This window comes from Rutidosis leptorrhynchoides, chromosome 5, assembly GCF_046630445.1.
Source record: "Rutidosis leptorrhynchoides isolate AG116_Rl617_1_P2 chromosome 5, CSIRO_AGI_Rlap_v1, whole genome shotgun sequence".
Taxonomy (NCBI): domain Eukaryota; kingdom Viridiplantae; phylum Streptophyta; class Magnoliopsida; order Asterales; family Asteraceae; genus Rutidosis; species Rutidosis leptorrhynchoides.
This window is the reverse complement of record NC_092337.1, coordinates 405,509,746-405,522,128: the sequence shown is the minus strand read 5'-3', so window position 1 is coordinate 405,522,128 and position 12,383 is coordinate 405,509,746. Positions and strand designations below refer to the sequence as shown.

The window sequence follows — 12,383 nt, the reverse complement described above, 5'->3', positions numbered from 1 at the left end:
GTTGACGGAAGGACGCTAATTGCCAAATCAAAATAACTCAGGGACGCTGATTGCCAAATTCAAAACCAAGGGACCAAATTAGCGATTTGGGGTATATAATAGAGGGACCAACTGAGAAAAAAGTCTTGTATTTTTTTTATAATGCTATAAATAAAATAATAAAATATTACGTATATAGACACTAACGCAAATATAAAAGTCGCTGGATTCATCTAATTTAATTTGAGTTAAATAAATACGATAATAATAAATACAAAAAACATTCAAACGTCTTCACCAAGTAATACGTGATCGCCAAGCACGTACTAATACTCTAGATAAACAAACACATACCAGTCGCAGAACTTCAATCAAAACAATCGATCATTTATTTATTTTTTTCAAAAGCCAAACAACACAACCGATTTCAACATCCCAAATTAACCACAAATGGCACCCGGAATCACATCCCTCGTCGGACCACCAGAGATACACCAATTCGTCCAAAAAACCACCATCCCAGACCCATACTTAGATGTCTTGCTCTCCAATTTAGATATTGACAAGATCTACAACTCCGATAGCAATCCATCATCACCACCATCATCACCACCGCCGATGGGTTACACCGAAAACATGTCCGCTACTTATCTCTCAACCGGCAACCCATGCGTCGATTTCTTCTTCCATGTTGTCCCCGATTCTCCGGCAGAAACTATCACTCGACGCCTGATTAAATCGTGGCAACATGATTCTTTGAAAACACTTAAATTAATATGCAATCTTCGTGGGGTACGTGGCACGGGGAAATCGGATAAAGAAGGGTATTACACATCCGCTTTATGGCTTCATAAAAACCACCCTAAAACCCTAGCTTGTAATCTGCCATCCATGGCCGATTTCGGCTACTTTAAAGACTTACCGGAGCTACTCTATCGACTTCTTGAAGGTGAAGACGTAAGAGAAAAGGCGAAAGAGGAACATCAAAAACGATCTAGAGAAAGGGAGCAAGAGGGACATCAAAAACGATCAAGACGACGATTGATCATCGGCCGAGCACAAAAATATAAGGAGAAGAGGATCACGATGGCTAAAAAAGCAATTGAACGCTTTAATCGTGACCCGGATTACAGATTCTTACATGACCGTGTCTCGGATATTTTCGCCGAGCTCTTGCGGGCTGATATGAAGCTCTTGGAAGACGGGAAGCTGACGAAAATAAGTCTTGCTGCAAAATGGTGCCCGTCGGTTAATTCATCGTTCGATAAATCCACTTTACTATGCGAAGCTACGCAAGGAAAGTGTCCCCGCGTGATGAGTACAGTGAATACGATGGTGTAGAGGAAGCACATTAAGCGTATCGTGTTCGTTCTCGGCTTGGAAAACAAGTGTTGGTACCCCTTCGAAAAGTGTTGGAGTTGCCTGAAGTTTACATTGGGCAAAACGATTGGGGATCGATCCCTTATAACAGAGTAGCTTCGGTCGCCATGAAGTTGTACAAGGAGAAGTTTTTGAAGCATGATAAAGAGAGATTTCAAGAGTATTTAAAAAAGGTGCATTCAGGCGAGGTAAAGATTGCTGCTGGTGCGTTGCTTCCGCACGAAATCATAGCGAGTTTACAAGACGGAGATGGTGGTGAGGTGGCGGAGCTTCAATGGAAGCGAATGGTGGATGATATGTTGAAGAAAGGGAAGTTAAATAACTGTTTAGCTATTTGTGATGTTTCGGGTAGCATGACTGGTCTTCCAATGGAGGTTTGTGTGGCTTTAGGAGTACTTGTTTCCGAGTTAAGTGAAGAGCCATGGAAAGGGAAGTTGATTACATTTAGTGCACACCCGACGTTGCAAATGGTGGAAGGAGACGATTTGAGGTCAAAGATTGAATTCGTTAGAAGGATGGAATGGGGATGGAACACTAATTTTCAGAAGGTGTTTGATTTGATACTTAAAGTGGCGGTTAATGCCAATTTGAGTGAAGAGGATATGATAAAGAGGGTGTTTGTGTTTAGTGACATGGAATTTGACCAGGCGTCACAGAATCCATGGGAGACGGATTATCAAGCAATAAAGAGGAAGTTCACAGAGAAAGGGTATGGAGACTCGGTGCCGGAGATTGTGTTTTGGAATCTGAGAGATTCGCGTGCCACTCCGGTGGCGAGTAAAGAGAGAGGGGTAGCACTTGTTAGCGGGTTTTCAAAGAACGCGTTGAAGATATTCATGGAAGGTGATATAGAAAATTTGACGCCTGAGAGTGTAATGGAGAGTGCCATTTCCGGCAAAGAGTACGAGAAACTGGTGGTGTTTGATTAGTGATGAATAATAGAACGATGAATGTATTTATTTATTTTTATCAAAGTTGCATATCGGTCATCCTAATCAAGTATCAACTGTGTTCATGATTTATTTTTATTGTGAAATCAATGAATAATAAACTAATGAAGTATGCAATTGTTTCACAATTAGGATTCTAGGATTATATTCAACATTTTTCTTCACAGTTTATGAGGCGTTTGAATCTGATCGTAACGGTTGATAACCCTTGTATACATTTTGTAATACCATATGAAATAAGTATAACACAGATGCAATTTTAGTCTGTATTCATGTATTGATGCCTTTTCGACCACCATCACATATGTTGTGATCTGTGGCCATGGCATGTCGCTAACTGAATAACGAATTTCATAAAAAGATCCTACAATATGGACGAAAAAGATGAGAGCTTTGTATTCAAGAAACATAAATACAGACCTAAAATCGAAATTCAAAAAGAGAGGCTGTAGACGCTGAGAGAGAGGATCTTAGAATCAACCTAACACGATCTAGAGGCGGAATAACAATAGAAAGAGCTTAAACGAATATCTATGGGTTTTCGGGTTCGTACAAGTCAAACCAAGACTAGATCTTGATAAACACGAAGCCTAGACTGACATTCTGTGGTATTTGGACATGAAGATTGAGAGAGACTCGACCAAGAAGTGTTTTTCGTGTGTGTGTGATGTGCTGAGTTGTTAACCAAATTAATGAAGATTAATTAGGCTTAAATACCTCAGTTCCTATGTCGGTCGACAGTGAATGACAGTCGGTCGACTGACCATGTCAGTCGGCCGACTGTCGAGTAATATTACGAATTATATTTAAACGTTTACAAATATAAAATAACACATCGACAATCAACGTTTAACAATATTACAGGTTACAACATGATCGAATAAAACGTTAAAGTTCATGGAACTAGGGATTACAAAATATGCACTAACAAACTCCCCCTAAGACCTAGTTCCTCATAAGTCTTCGATCTGCTTCAAGCTCTGTACGGATCTGTAACCATATTGTTCAAATAGCAAACCTTTGCAACTCGAATGTACTGTTGTGCTTGAACTCTATTTTCTGGCCTGTACAGCATCCGATTGTAGTACAATGTGAAGATGTCAGCTTCACAGCAATTTCTCAACCAAACGGGATCTAAAACCCGTATCGAGTCTGTCTCATCTTCCTTCAATTTGTCCAAAACGATGACTGCCTCCTCTGAGCGTTCATCGTAGTACCACCAGCGAAAACGTGGGCTAAAGTTCTGCGACATTTTCATCACAGGAACCTTTCTCATATAATTTACTGGCTTGTATTTGACAATCTTTCTTCGTTCGCCCGTTTTCTTGTTTGTTCGATAAGTGATCGTGGGAAATTGAGGGCCGAATCCCTCAAAGTTCTTTGACAAGTACGAGTGTCTTATCTTCTTGCAGACAATATTAGGAATTCCGTCATAATCCCTATATAACATTTTGAGCCTAGCCACCTGCATAAATTCAAAGTACGGTAGAGACGTGAACTCGTATCCATGTTTGATGTAATCCACTCCGTACTCCTTCTTTATTGCGTATATATTCAACTCTTTAATGTAGGCCCACGCAATTATTTTTCCTTTAGCCAAAAGATTCGCCGGTCTATTAATGTAATTCATCCATTCAGGTTCCGGCGCTGGCTTCTCACAATATTTTCTGATCCTCAACAGGATCTTCCACTCAGCTTCTAGAACTTCTATCTTTTCTTTATTTATCTTGACCGGTAAAAACCCTGGAGGCAAATCTTCGGTCTTTTCTTTTTCTTCGCATTTACGGTTTAGAAGCTCTTCATTCATTTTGAAGTAGTCTTGAAATGTAGGTAGATCTTTATCGTTATTACATTCGTACTCTGGAAAATCACCTATTGGTTCATCTTCAATAATTACTTCATCAAAATCTTTGTCGTTTTCATTACTTACGACAATTTCCTCAAAATCATCACTAGAATCGTAACGATTCTCAAAAGATGAGCTAGCAGTTGTGTCAGCTGAAGTACTTGCTTGTTGCTCTTGACGCACTAGCTCGGCTTGCTCCTCAGCGCTTAGATCCGGCGGGATTTCCCCTTCTTCTAAATCATCAAATACAACTGAGTGATTCAGACGATCCTGCTTTGCCAAAAAATCACGTAAAGAATAATCAATATTTAGAGGAATTACTGACAGTGGGTTCTCGCTTGTGCCTTTAGCAATATCCAAACCTAGCTCATCCTCGCCTTGATCGTTAAAATTACCAAAGTCTATATCCTCCTCGAGATCAACAGCCTCAATATCGAAATTATTTTCCCACTCAAGCACCTTCGAAAGTGCCTTGTTCGCTGTAGTCTCAGCCTTTACAATCAGCAAATTCTGAGCATCAAACTTAGTTTGTAACTTCTTCAATTCAACCTGTTGATCTTCAACCTGCTTGGTCAGTTTGGCAATCTCAGCATCCTTTCTTCTCTCTCGTTCATCAGCTTTTTCTTTAAACTTTTCAAATTCAGAAGCCATATTGACAACCTTCTCACTTAATATAGAAACCGCAGCATCTTGTGTAATAGCAGTCGTGGATGCAGCAGCATGAACTCCTGTATCAGTTTCAGCACGTGTTTCTTGAGTAGCAGCAGCTGAAGGTTGTCGTTGTGGTTGTGATTGCTGTGATTGTCGCTGTTCAGTAGCGGAGGACGACTCAGTCCTTTTTTCCTTCTTAATGAATCTTATGCGCCTCTGCTTCGGCTTTGTTGTAACCGAAGGACCCTCAGATTGTTTTCGCTTTCTCAGCTCGAATTGATCAGGGTCAAGGTCATCTCCTTCATCGTCTTCATCAACCAGTATCTGTTCAATTGGAACAACTGGCGGTGGCTGATTAACCTCTTGATCGTCTTCACCAACTGCGACGATATCATCTTCATTACCAGACGTACTGTTCTCATGACTACAGGCAGCACCTGGTGGACATACATAGTTTTCATTTGCGAGGTGGCCAACCAATCTCTTGAATGGTTCATCCGGACCTCTCTTTTGCTTGACTCGATTGAAAGTCAAATCGTTCAGATGATTCAGCTTAATCTCATCCTCCCAAACCTTATTCAAACCTTGCACTTGCTTTTCAATCATCACCTGCAAGAACCTAGGAAACATTAAGTGGCTCTTCTTTTTCACGTTCACCAACATGCTTCTGAAAATTACTTCGGAGAAGTTGAAGTCCGCATGAAGAACTAGTGCTGCAAACATTGAGCTATAAGTCTCATTCAGCTCATCAAAACCGCCTACCATTGGACTCATGCATCTCAACAACACCAAAGTTAGGTATTTGTATTGATGACAGAATCGAGTTCTCTTAACAGCTCCTTTCATTGGATCACCAGAGTATCCACATCTTACTAGACACCTTCGGACCTTAGTTCTATTCAGTGTGACTGGCATAGAATCATTATCTGGAAAACCTAAGTAGTCACGAACTGTCTGTGCCGAGATCTTTACAATTGTACCACCAACACTACTTCGTATCACCTTTCTTCCTTGTTCAGTGACGATAGAAGCATTGTTCCAGAATTCTCGTTGGTGTGAGTAGTATGCCTTGCATTCTAGAGTTATTGCAGTATGAATCCTGGACCTTTTCAAGAATTTGATAATATCAACGAAGCCTTCCTTTGCTTCAGGTCCTTCCTCGTTTAGACATGCCTCTAGATTGGCATTTTCGCTTGCCGTCAGGCCTGGAAGATTCTTGGACAGAATCACCTCTTCCTCATGTACGTCTTCGTTCACTGGACTACCTAGTTGAGCCATTTATTCTGCTATACAAACATATATACAATAATCGAAAAGCGTTAAATCGAAAAAATTTAAAAAAAAATACAGGAAACAACAGTCGGTCGACATACAATGTAAGTCGGTCGATTTTCAAGGACAGTCGATCGACATACAGGTAACTCGATTGACTTATAAAGTCGGCCGACATACGCTAAGTCGGTCGATTTTCAAGGACAATCGGCCGACTGATTAAACGAAGCAAAACACAGATCTAAACATAAATTCTTCGATTTTATGGTGTTTTGACTCAATCAAAGTCTAATACATGTACAGAGGAGGCCGATTAACATTATCTATTCAACAATTACCAATTACAGGTCCTAAACACCACACATTGAATCGAAACAGAAAAGTAAACACGAAAACTTCAATAACTTTCGATTTAAAAAGAATTACCTAGATTGGTTAACGGCGCTGGAATCACAATTCAAAGATGTATACGAAAAACACGATCAAAAACTCTTCCTTGCAAAATTCGAATTTTTGGTAAATCAACACAATCGCACGAGATAAAGAAAATCGGCCGTCTGAGGCCTTTTTATACTCAGCTCGACAATCGGTCGACTTTGGTGTTATGTCGACCGACATATGTGACAATCGGTCGACTTTGGTGTTATGTCGACCGACATACGTGACAATCGGTCGATACACGTGACAAACGACCGACATATGTAACAAACAAGTAAGTCGGTCGATTTTTGTTCAATGTCGACCGACTTATAGTACAAATCAGTCGACTGTCTCCTCCTAATTAAAAAATTATTTTTCGATACATAACCCCCGATAATTCCCTCTATTCACATCCACTGGCTGATTTTACACGCAAAATATTTTCGTTTTGAAGACTTTAACAAGTTTATGATTTGAGATGTGTAGTTCGTTTCTTTTTGACGTCGAGACACTATTTGTAACTTCAAGGAAATATACACATATTCACATAAGCAAACAAATAAAATGTTTTTGTATTTTTCAAAATAAATATCAACACACTGAAAAATCTTTTTGTAGTTTTTAGGATTTTAAAACATTTCACAATAACAATGCAAATGAAGTACAATTCATGTCAGAAAGTCAATGATCAAGGTTAAGAAAGATCCAAGATTGTATGGCATAAAACATGTTATTTACAGGAAGCAGTTTCTGTAAGTCATAAACCTAAAGAAGCTAAATTATCAAAATGTATACATGTTCAATTAACATGCAGACAACAGTATGTACACAAAATTTCACAAGTAAAAGCAAACAATAACAGAGAAAAGATTTTAACATGGTTTCTAGATTCATTAAACATTTACAGAGTTTCCTCTTAGACATTTTGATGATCAAGTTAATTAATTACATTAACATATTGCTATGTTAGATTCAATCATTGACTTAGACATCATTTGAGATCGCACGATTTATTAGGTAGTCAATTGAGCACAAGTCTATTGACGCTTTCCGTTACCACAAGCACATACGATAGGTCTAATTGAACAGGAAGATTCTCATAGTAATTTTGGAATATCCCTGTCAGCCATTAGCTTCTATCGTAACGTATACTTTTCAATTCATATGATTCTGATGGATCTCATAGTATATTCAATATTCTATCAATCGTGCAATCAACCAACTGCTATCAATCTCATTCCTTCTTTATTATTAAAGTTATTGGAGGAAACGGAATGAAAGACGTAGCTTTCTCAATAAGTGAGTATTCAGAATATCTCTCTGAAAACATCTTTCGCTGTCTAGGCCTTAATGGGTACAGTCCCATATCACAGACAATGATAATAAGTCCAATAGAATGGTTTTGTTGAAGTATGAATGATTTAAGTTCTTCTTGGTAATCTTCACACTCATTTGTATTCTTGCAAAGACTTCTCTTCTTGATTTCATCATTATCTTAACCTTGATATTTTCGTCTTCCATGATTTCACTTTTGTTTTCATGATATAATAACTTGATATGCAATGTGCCTTTTTTTTTTTTTTTTAAACAACACATTGCAGTCTTGACTTTGATTTAGTTCTCGAATTGACTTCCTTGCGATGAAGATCTCTTTTCTTCCTTTGTGTATCAATTAACTTAAATCATTCATTCATGGACTGTCTGTAATATAGAACCACACTTTTCAACCCGTTCACAGGAAAGACACTCTTATTGAGATAAACTTACTATTTTGGAGTTTAGGTACGATTCAAGAATTAAAGTTTGATAGAAGTCGGTATGCATAGTCAATTAGAACATTTTCAACGCTTATTGATCGCTTGAATATCCCAATTAGTCGTGAGACTCAATGGTGCAGCAATTTGGAATTTGCTTGGGGATATTCTACATCATGTGTTTCTAGATTATACGTCATGATAGGGGATACCCTCACCTTTTGTTGATTTCCTCAACAATTTTCTTTAAAGTATGCACCTGTGGTAATTAAGTGACTACCCTCAACCGCTGTAAACCTTTCCATGAGTTCCTTATCAAGATATTTACATGATTGTGATTATGATCATCTCATTCTATGATTAAGTCCGTATCCCATTTTTATATAGATCAAACTCGTTTTTTTTTTATTTTCTGAATATCTGATGTTGCATTCATTACTCCCCCTAAAATACTAAAAATCTAAAATCTTTTTGGTTTTTGGATTTTAAACACACAGAAACAATCAGAAAGAAAAGAAATATAACCACACAGTATATACAGCCTAAGGGGATATCATTCAGTTTAGAAACTATGGATTCAAGTTTAGCAATTTCTAACTTATGATCAGCACAATCGTTACATACCAAAGGAAATTCAGTTTGTACCTTAGAGTCACTTGATGTGTTTGCCATGAACGCATACTGCTTTTCTTCAGTCTCTGATTCAGGTTCAGATTCTGAACTAGAACTGGAACAGTCAGAATTATGCAACTCAACTGAAATCTTGACATCATCTATTACAATAGTTTCTCCATCTGATGAAGACGAACTACTGTAATCCGTCCATACATCGCCATCATTGTGCATTGCGTATTTGAACTTCTCATACACTCTCTTGTTAAGAACACCTCTTCTAACATATCTGATCATTGCATAAGTTCGCTCAATTCTTGCTTCCATCTTGCAGATGTAACACATGCATTCATTCGCAGTACCAACACAACCAGCTTTCTCTCTTTCTTGTTTCTCACTTTCAGTTTCTTCTTCGGTCTTAGGCATTCTAACAACGTTAGCATGATTTTCATCATCAGCAAATACTGTCCAATCACAACCTTCGTCTGAATATGTTGCAATTAAGCCTTTTGCTTTATCATTTCTGATAGTATCACCGCTCGTTGTTTCAACTGGCACATTAACCTTTGTCTTATTATACTGATTGTGAAATGGGTTGTGAAAACCAGTTTTCTGTGGCCTGGTACATGTTCTTTTGAAGTGTCCTAACTCATTGCAATTAAAACATCTCACTTTTGACATATCAAAACCTAACTTAGTATCTCTAGTAACACCTAAGCTCTGTTGACCTGTCCTTTTCAGAAATTTCTTCGCTCGTCTAATCACACTACCCATAGCCCAGAGGATATCCATCTTTTCAAGTTCATCCTCATCAATCTGCTCATAATCTTCTGCTTCTAAATGAGCATTACCAATTTGACCACCAACCATTTCATTATAAGAATTAACTACCAAAGCAACTAAAGCCATATCTTCCTCTACAACTGAAAGGGGCCTAGTTCTTAAATTCTCAGTGTTGAGAACTACAGTTTTTGGCTCCTGTCTAATGGTGGACTGATTTGTACTACTAGGCTTATTTACTTGGGTTGGAAACATCACATTTTGAGCAGGTTGTGATCTATTTACATCACTCTCATTAGAAACAAACGCTGTTTGTAAGGGAGCATGAACATTGCTCGATCCAGAAGTACCAGCTTTGTAAATTATAGGACTCTGTTGACCCTCAAGACGTTTCTTCTTGGTTTCCATATCCAAGTCCTTTACCATCAATTTTGATGTGAATTTATCTAGGGTCAGTGATTCACCAGCAGACGAAGCTCTGTCTTCTATCTGTTCAATAAACGCATCCCACTTGTGTGGTAAACCATCTGTTAATTGTTTGATAGCTTTCTGTTCTGTAACTTCTACACCTAAGTTACCCAATTCAGAGACAAGATGACGATAGCGAATGATTGTCTCTTCTAACGTTTCATGACTTAGAGCAGCAAACCTTTTCCATTCACTTTTGATTACTTTAACTTTCTTTTCACGATGCGCCTTATTTCCTTCGACACCTATCTTAATAGCATTCCAAAGAGAATATGAAGTTAAGTGCATTTGATATTGATGATAAATATCACCGTCTAAACCCTGGGTCAATTGAGCATAACATCTACATTCTAAGGCATATGTTTCTTTTTCTGTCACGCTATAATCTTCATACTTTTTACTATTACCATCAGTACCTAAAGGCTCTTTATATTCATGTTGTATCAAATCCCACATTCTAGGATCAAGGCCTCTAATGTAATTCATGAACCTAGCCCTCCATCTAATGTAATCATTTGTATTATCAAGTCCAGGAGCACGATTGGCACTGCCTGATTCACTATCAGATAGTAAAATGTTTTGAACGCCGGAAGTAATTGCCATTGCCTGATCAGACATTTTAAATTTTGATTAAGGTTGAATCTGATCCTAAGTCGGTCGACTGTTGGTGACAGTCGGTCGATGAACAGATACAGTCGGTCGATGAACAACTACAGTCGGTCGACTGTCAATGATTACTTGGTCGAAGTTCTGCTTTCATTTAGGCAAATGGTAGTACTTTTTCAATCGGTCGATGTTCCTTCAATCGGTCGGTTTAGTACTTAAGTCGGTCGGTTTACAACTTAAGTCGGTCGGTTTATCATATGTCGGTCGGTTTAAAGACAATCGGTCGAACTAATGACAATCGGTCGAAATACACGAAAATCGGTCGATTGTCTCCTAAGTCGGTCGACTGTACTTTCTTTCAGAGCCAGAATCAAAACCGAAGGTTTAACGTAAAAGTATACAAAATTCAATCCAAAACCAATTTTTTTGACCAAAAAATATACCAAGAACTCGTTTAAAACAATTGATTCAGCAAGCCAATGCTCTGATACCACTTTGTAGACGCTGAGAGAGAGGATCTTAGAATCAACCTAACACGATCTAGAGGCGGAATAACAATAGAAAGAGCTTAAACGAATATCTATGGGTTTTCGGGTTCGTACAAGTCAAACCAAGACTAGATCTTGATAAACACGAAGCCTAGACTGACATTCTGTGGTATTTGGACATGAAGATTGAGAGAGACTCGACCAAGAAGTGTTTTTCGTGTGTGTGTGATGTGCTGAGTTGTTAACCAAATTAATGAAGATTAATTAGGCTTAAATACCTCAGTTCCTATGTCGGTCGACAGTGAATGACAGTCGGTCGACTGACCATGTCAGTCGGCCGACTGTCGAGTAATATTACGAATTATATTTAAACGTTTACAAATATAAAATAACACATCGACAATCAACGTTTAACAATATTACAGGTTACAACATGATCGAATAAAACGTTAAAGTTCATGGAACTAGGGATTACAAAATATGCAATAACAGAGGCAACGTTGGTTGATTTGTGCAACGGCTTCAAGAGGATATCTACACAAAAGATGTTGTCTTTTGTTCTTCCCTTTTGTTGGCAAGTTACTCTTTTTTTTCTTATTTGATTTCTGTTGTATCAAACAGCTGTTTTTAGCTTGTGTTTATTTGTATATAAAGTAAAACGTTTGTATTTTATAAGTTTTCGACAACTTGTGAAAAGAACGTGAAGAATGCCTTTTGTTCACTTACGAACGATTGCTCTGCTTATAAACAGAAACTGCATATGTAACTCTATATTTCAGTCGGTGTTGTGTTTCCCATTGAAGTTAGATACAGATATTTATAACAAATACGCGATGAATATGAGACTTAAACTCTTGTTCCTTAGTTGTATTTCAGCAATTTATTTTGGATGAGAATGAGATATTAACTTTAATAGCAGTGCTATACTATTTCTGGTTACAGATTCAATCTATGATACAACTGTTAATACATGCCTAAAGAAATAAGATATATAATAATCAACACATCATATGTTTTTAACCTCATGTTAGTATCCAGTGCAAAGTAATAGCCTAAATGCACTTTTAAGGCCATCATTTGTAACTATGCAATTCCATACTTTTATATTAGAGACTTTATATTTTAGTACATCCATACATAGTGTTCTTAGCTTTCGATTGCACAGGGTCCACACCAA

The 12,383-nt window shown here is 37.9% G+C and overlaps 1 pseudogene; it reads left to right on the top strand.

The window, feature by feature from the left end:
• The first annotated feature begins 381 nt into the window (after positions 1–381).
• LOC139847849 (uncharacterized) lies at positions 382–11,912 on the top strand (annotated as a pseudogene).
• The last annotated feature ends 471 nt before the right edge of the window (positions 11,913–12,383 follow it).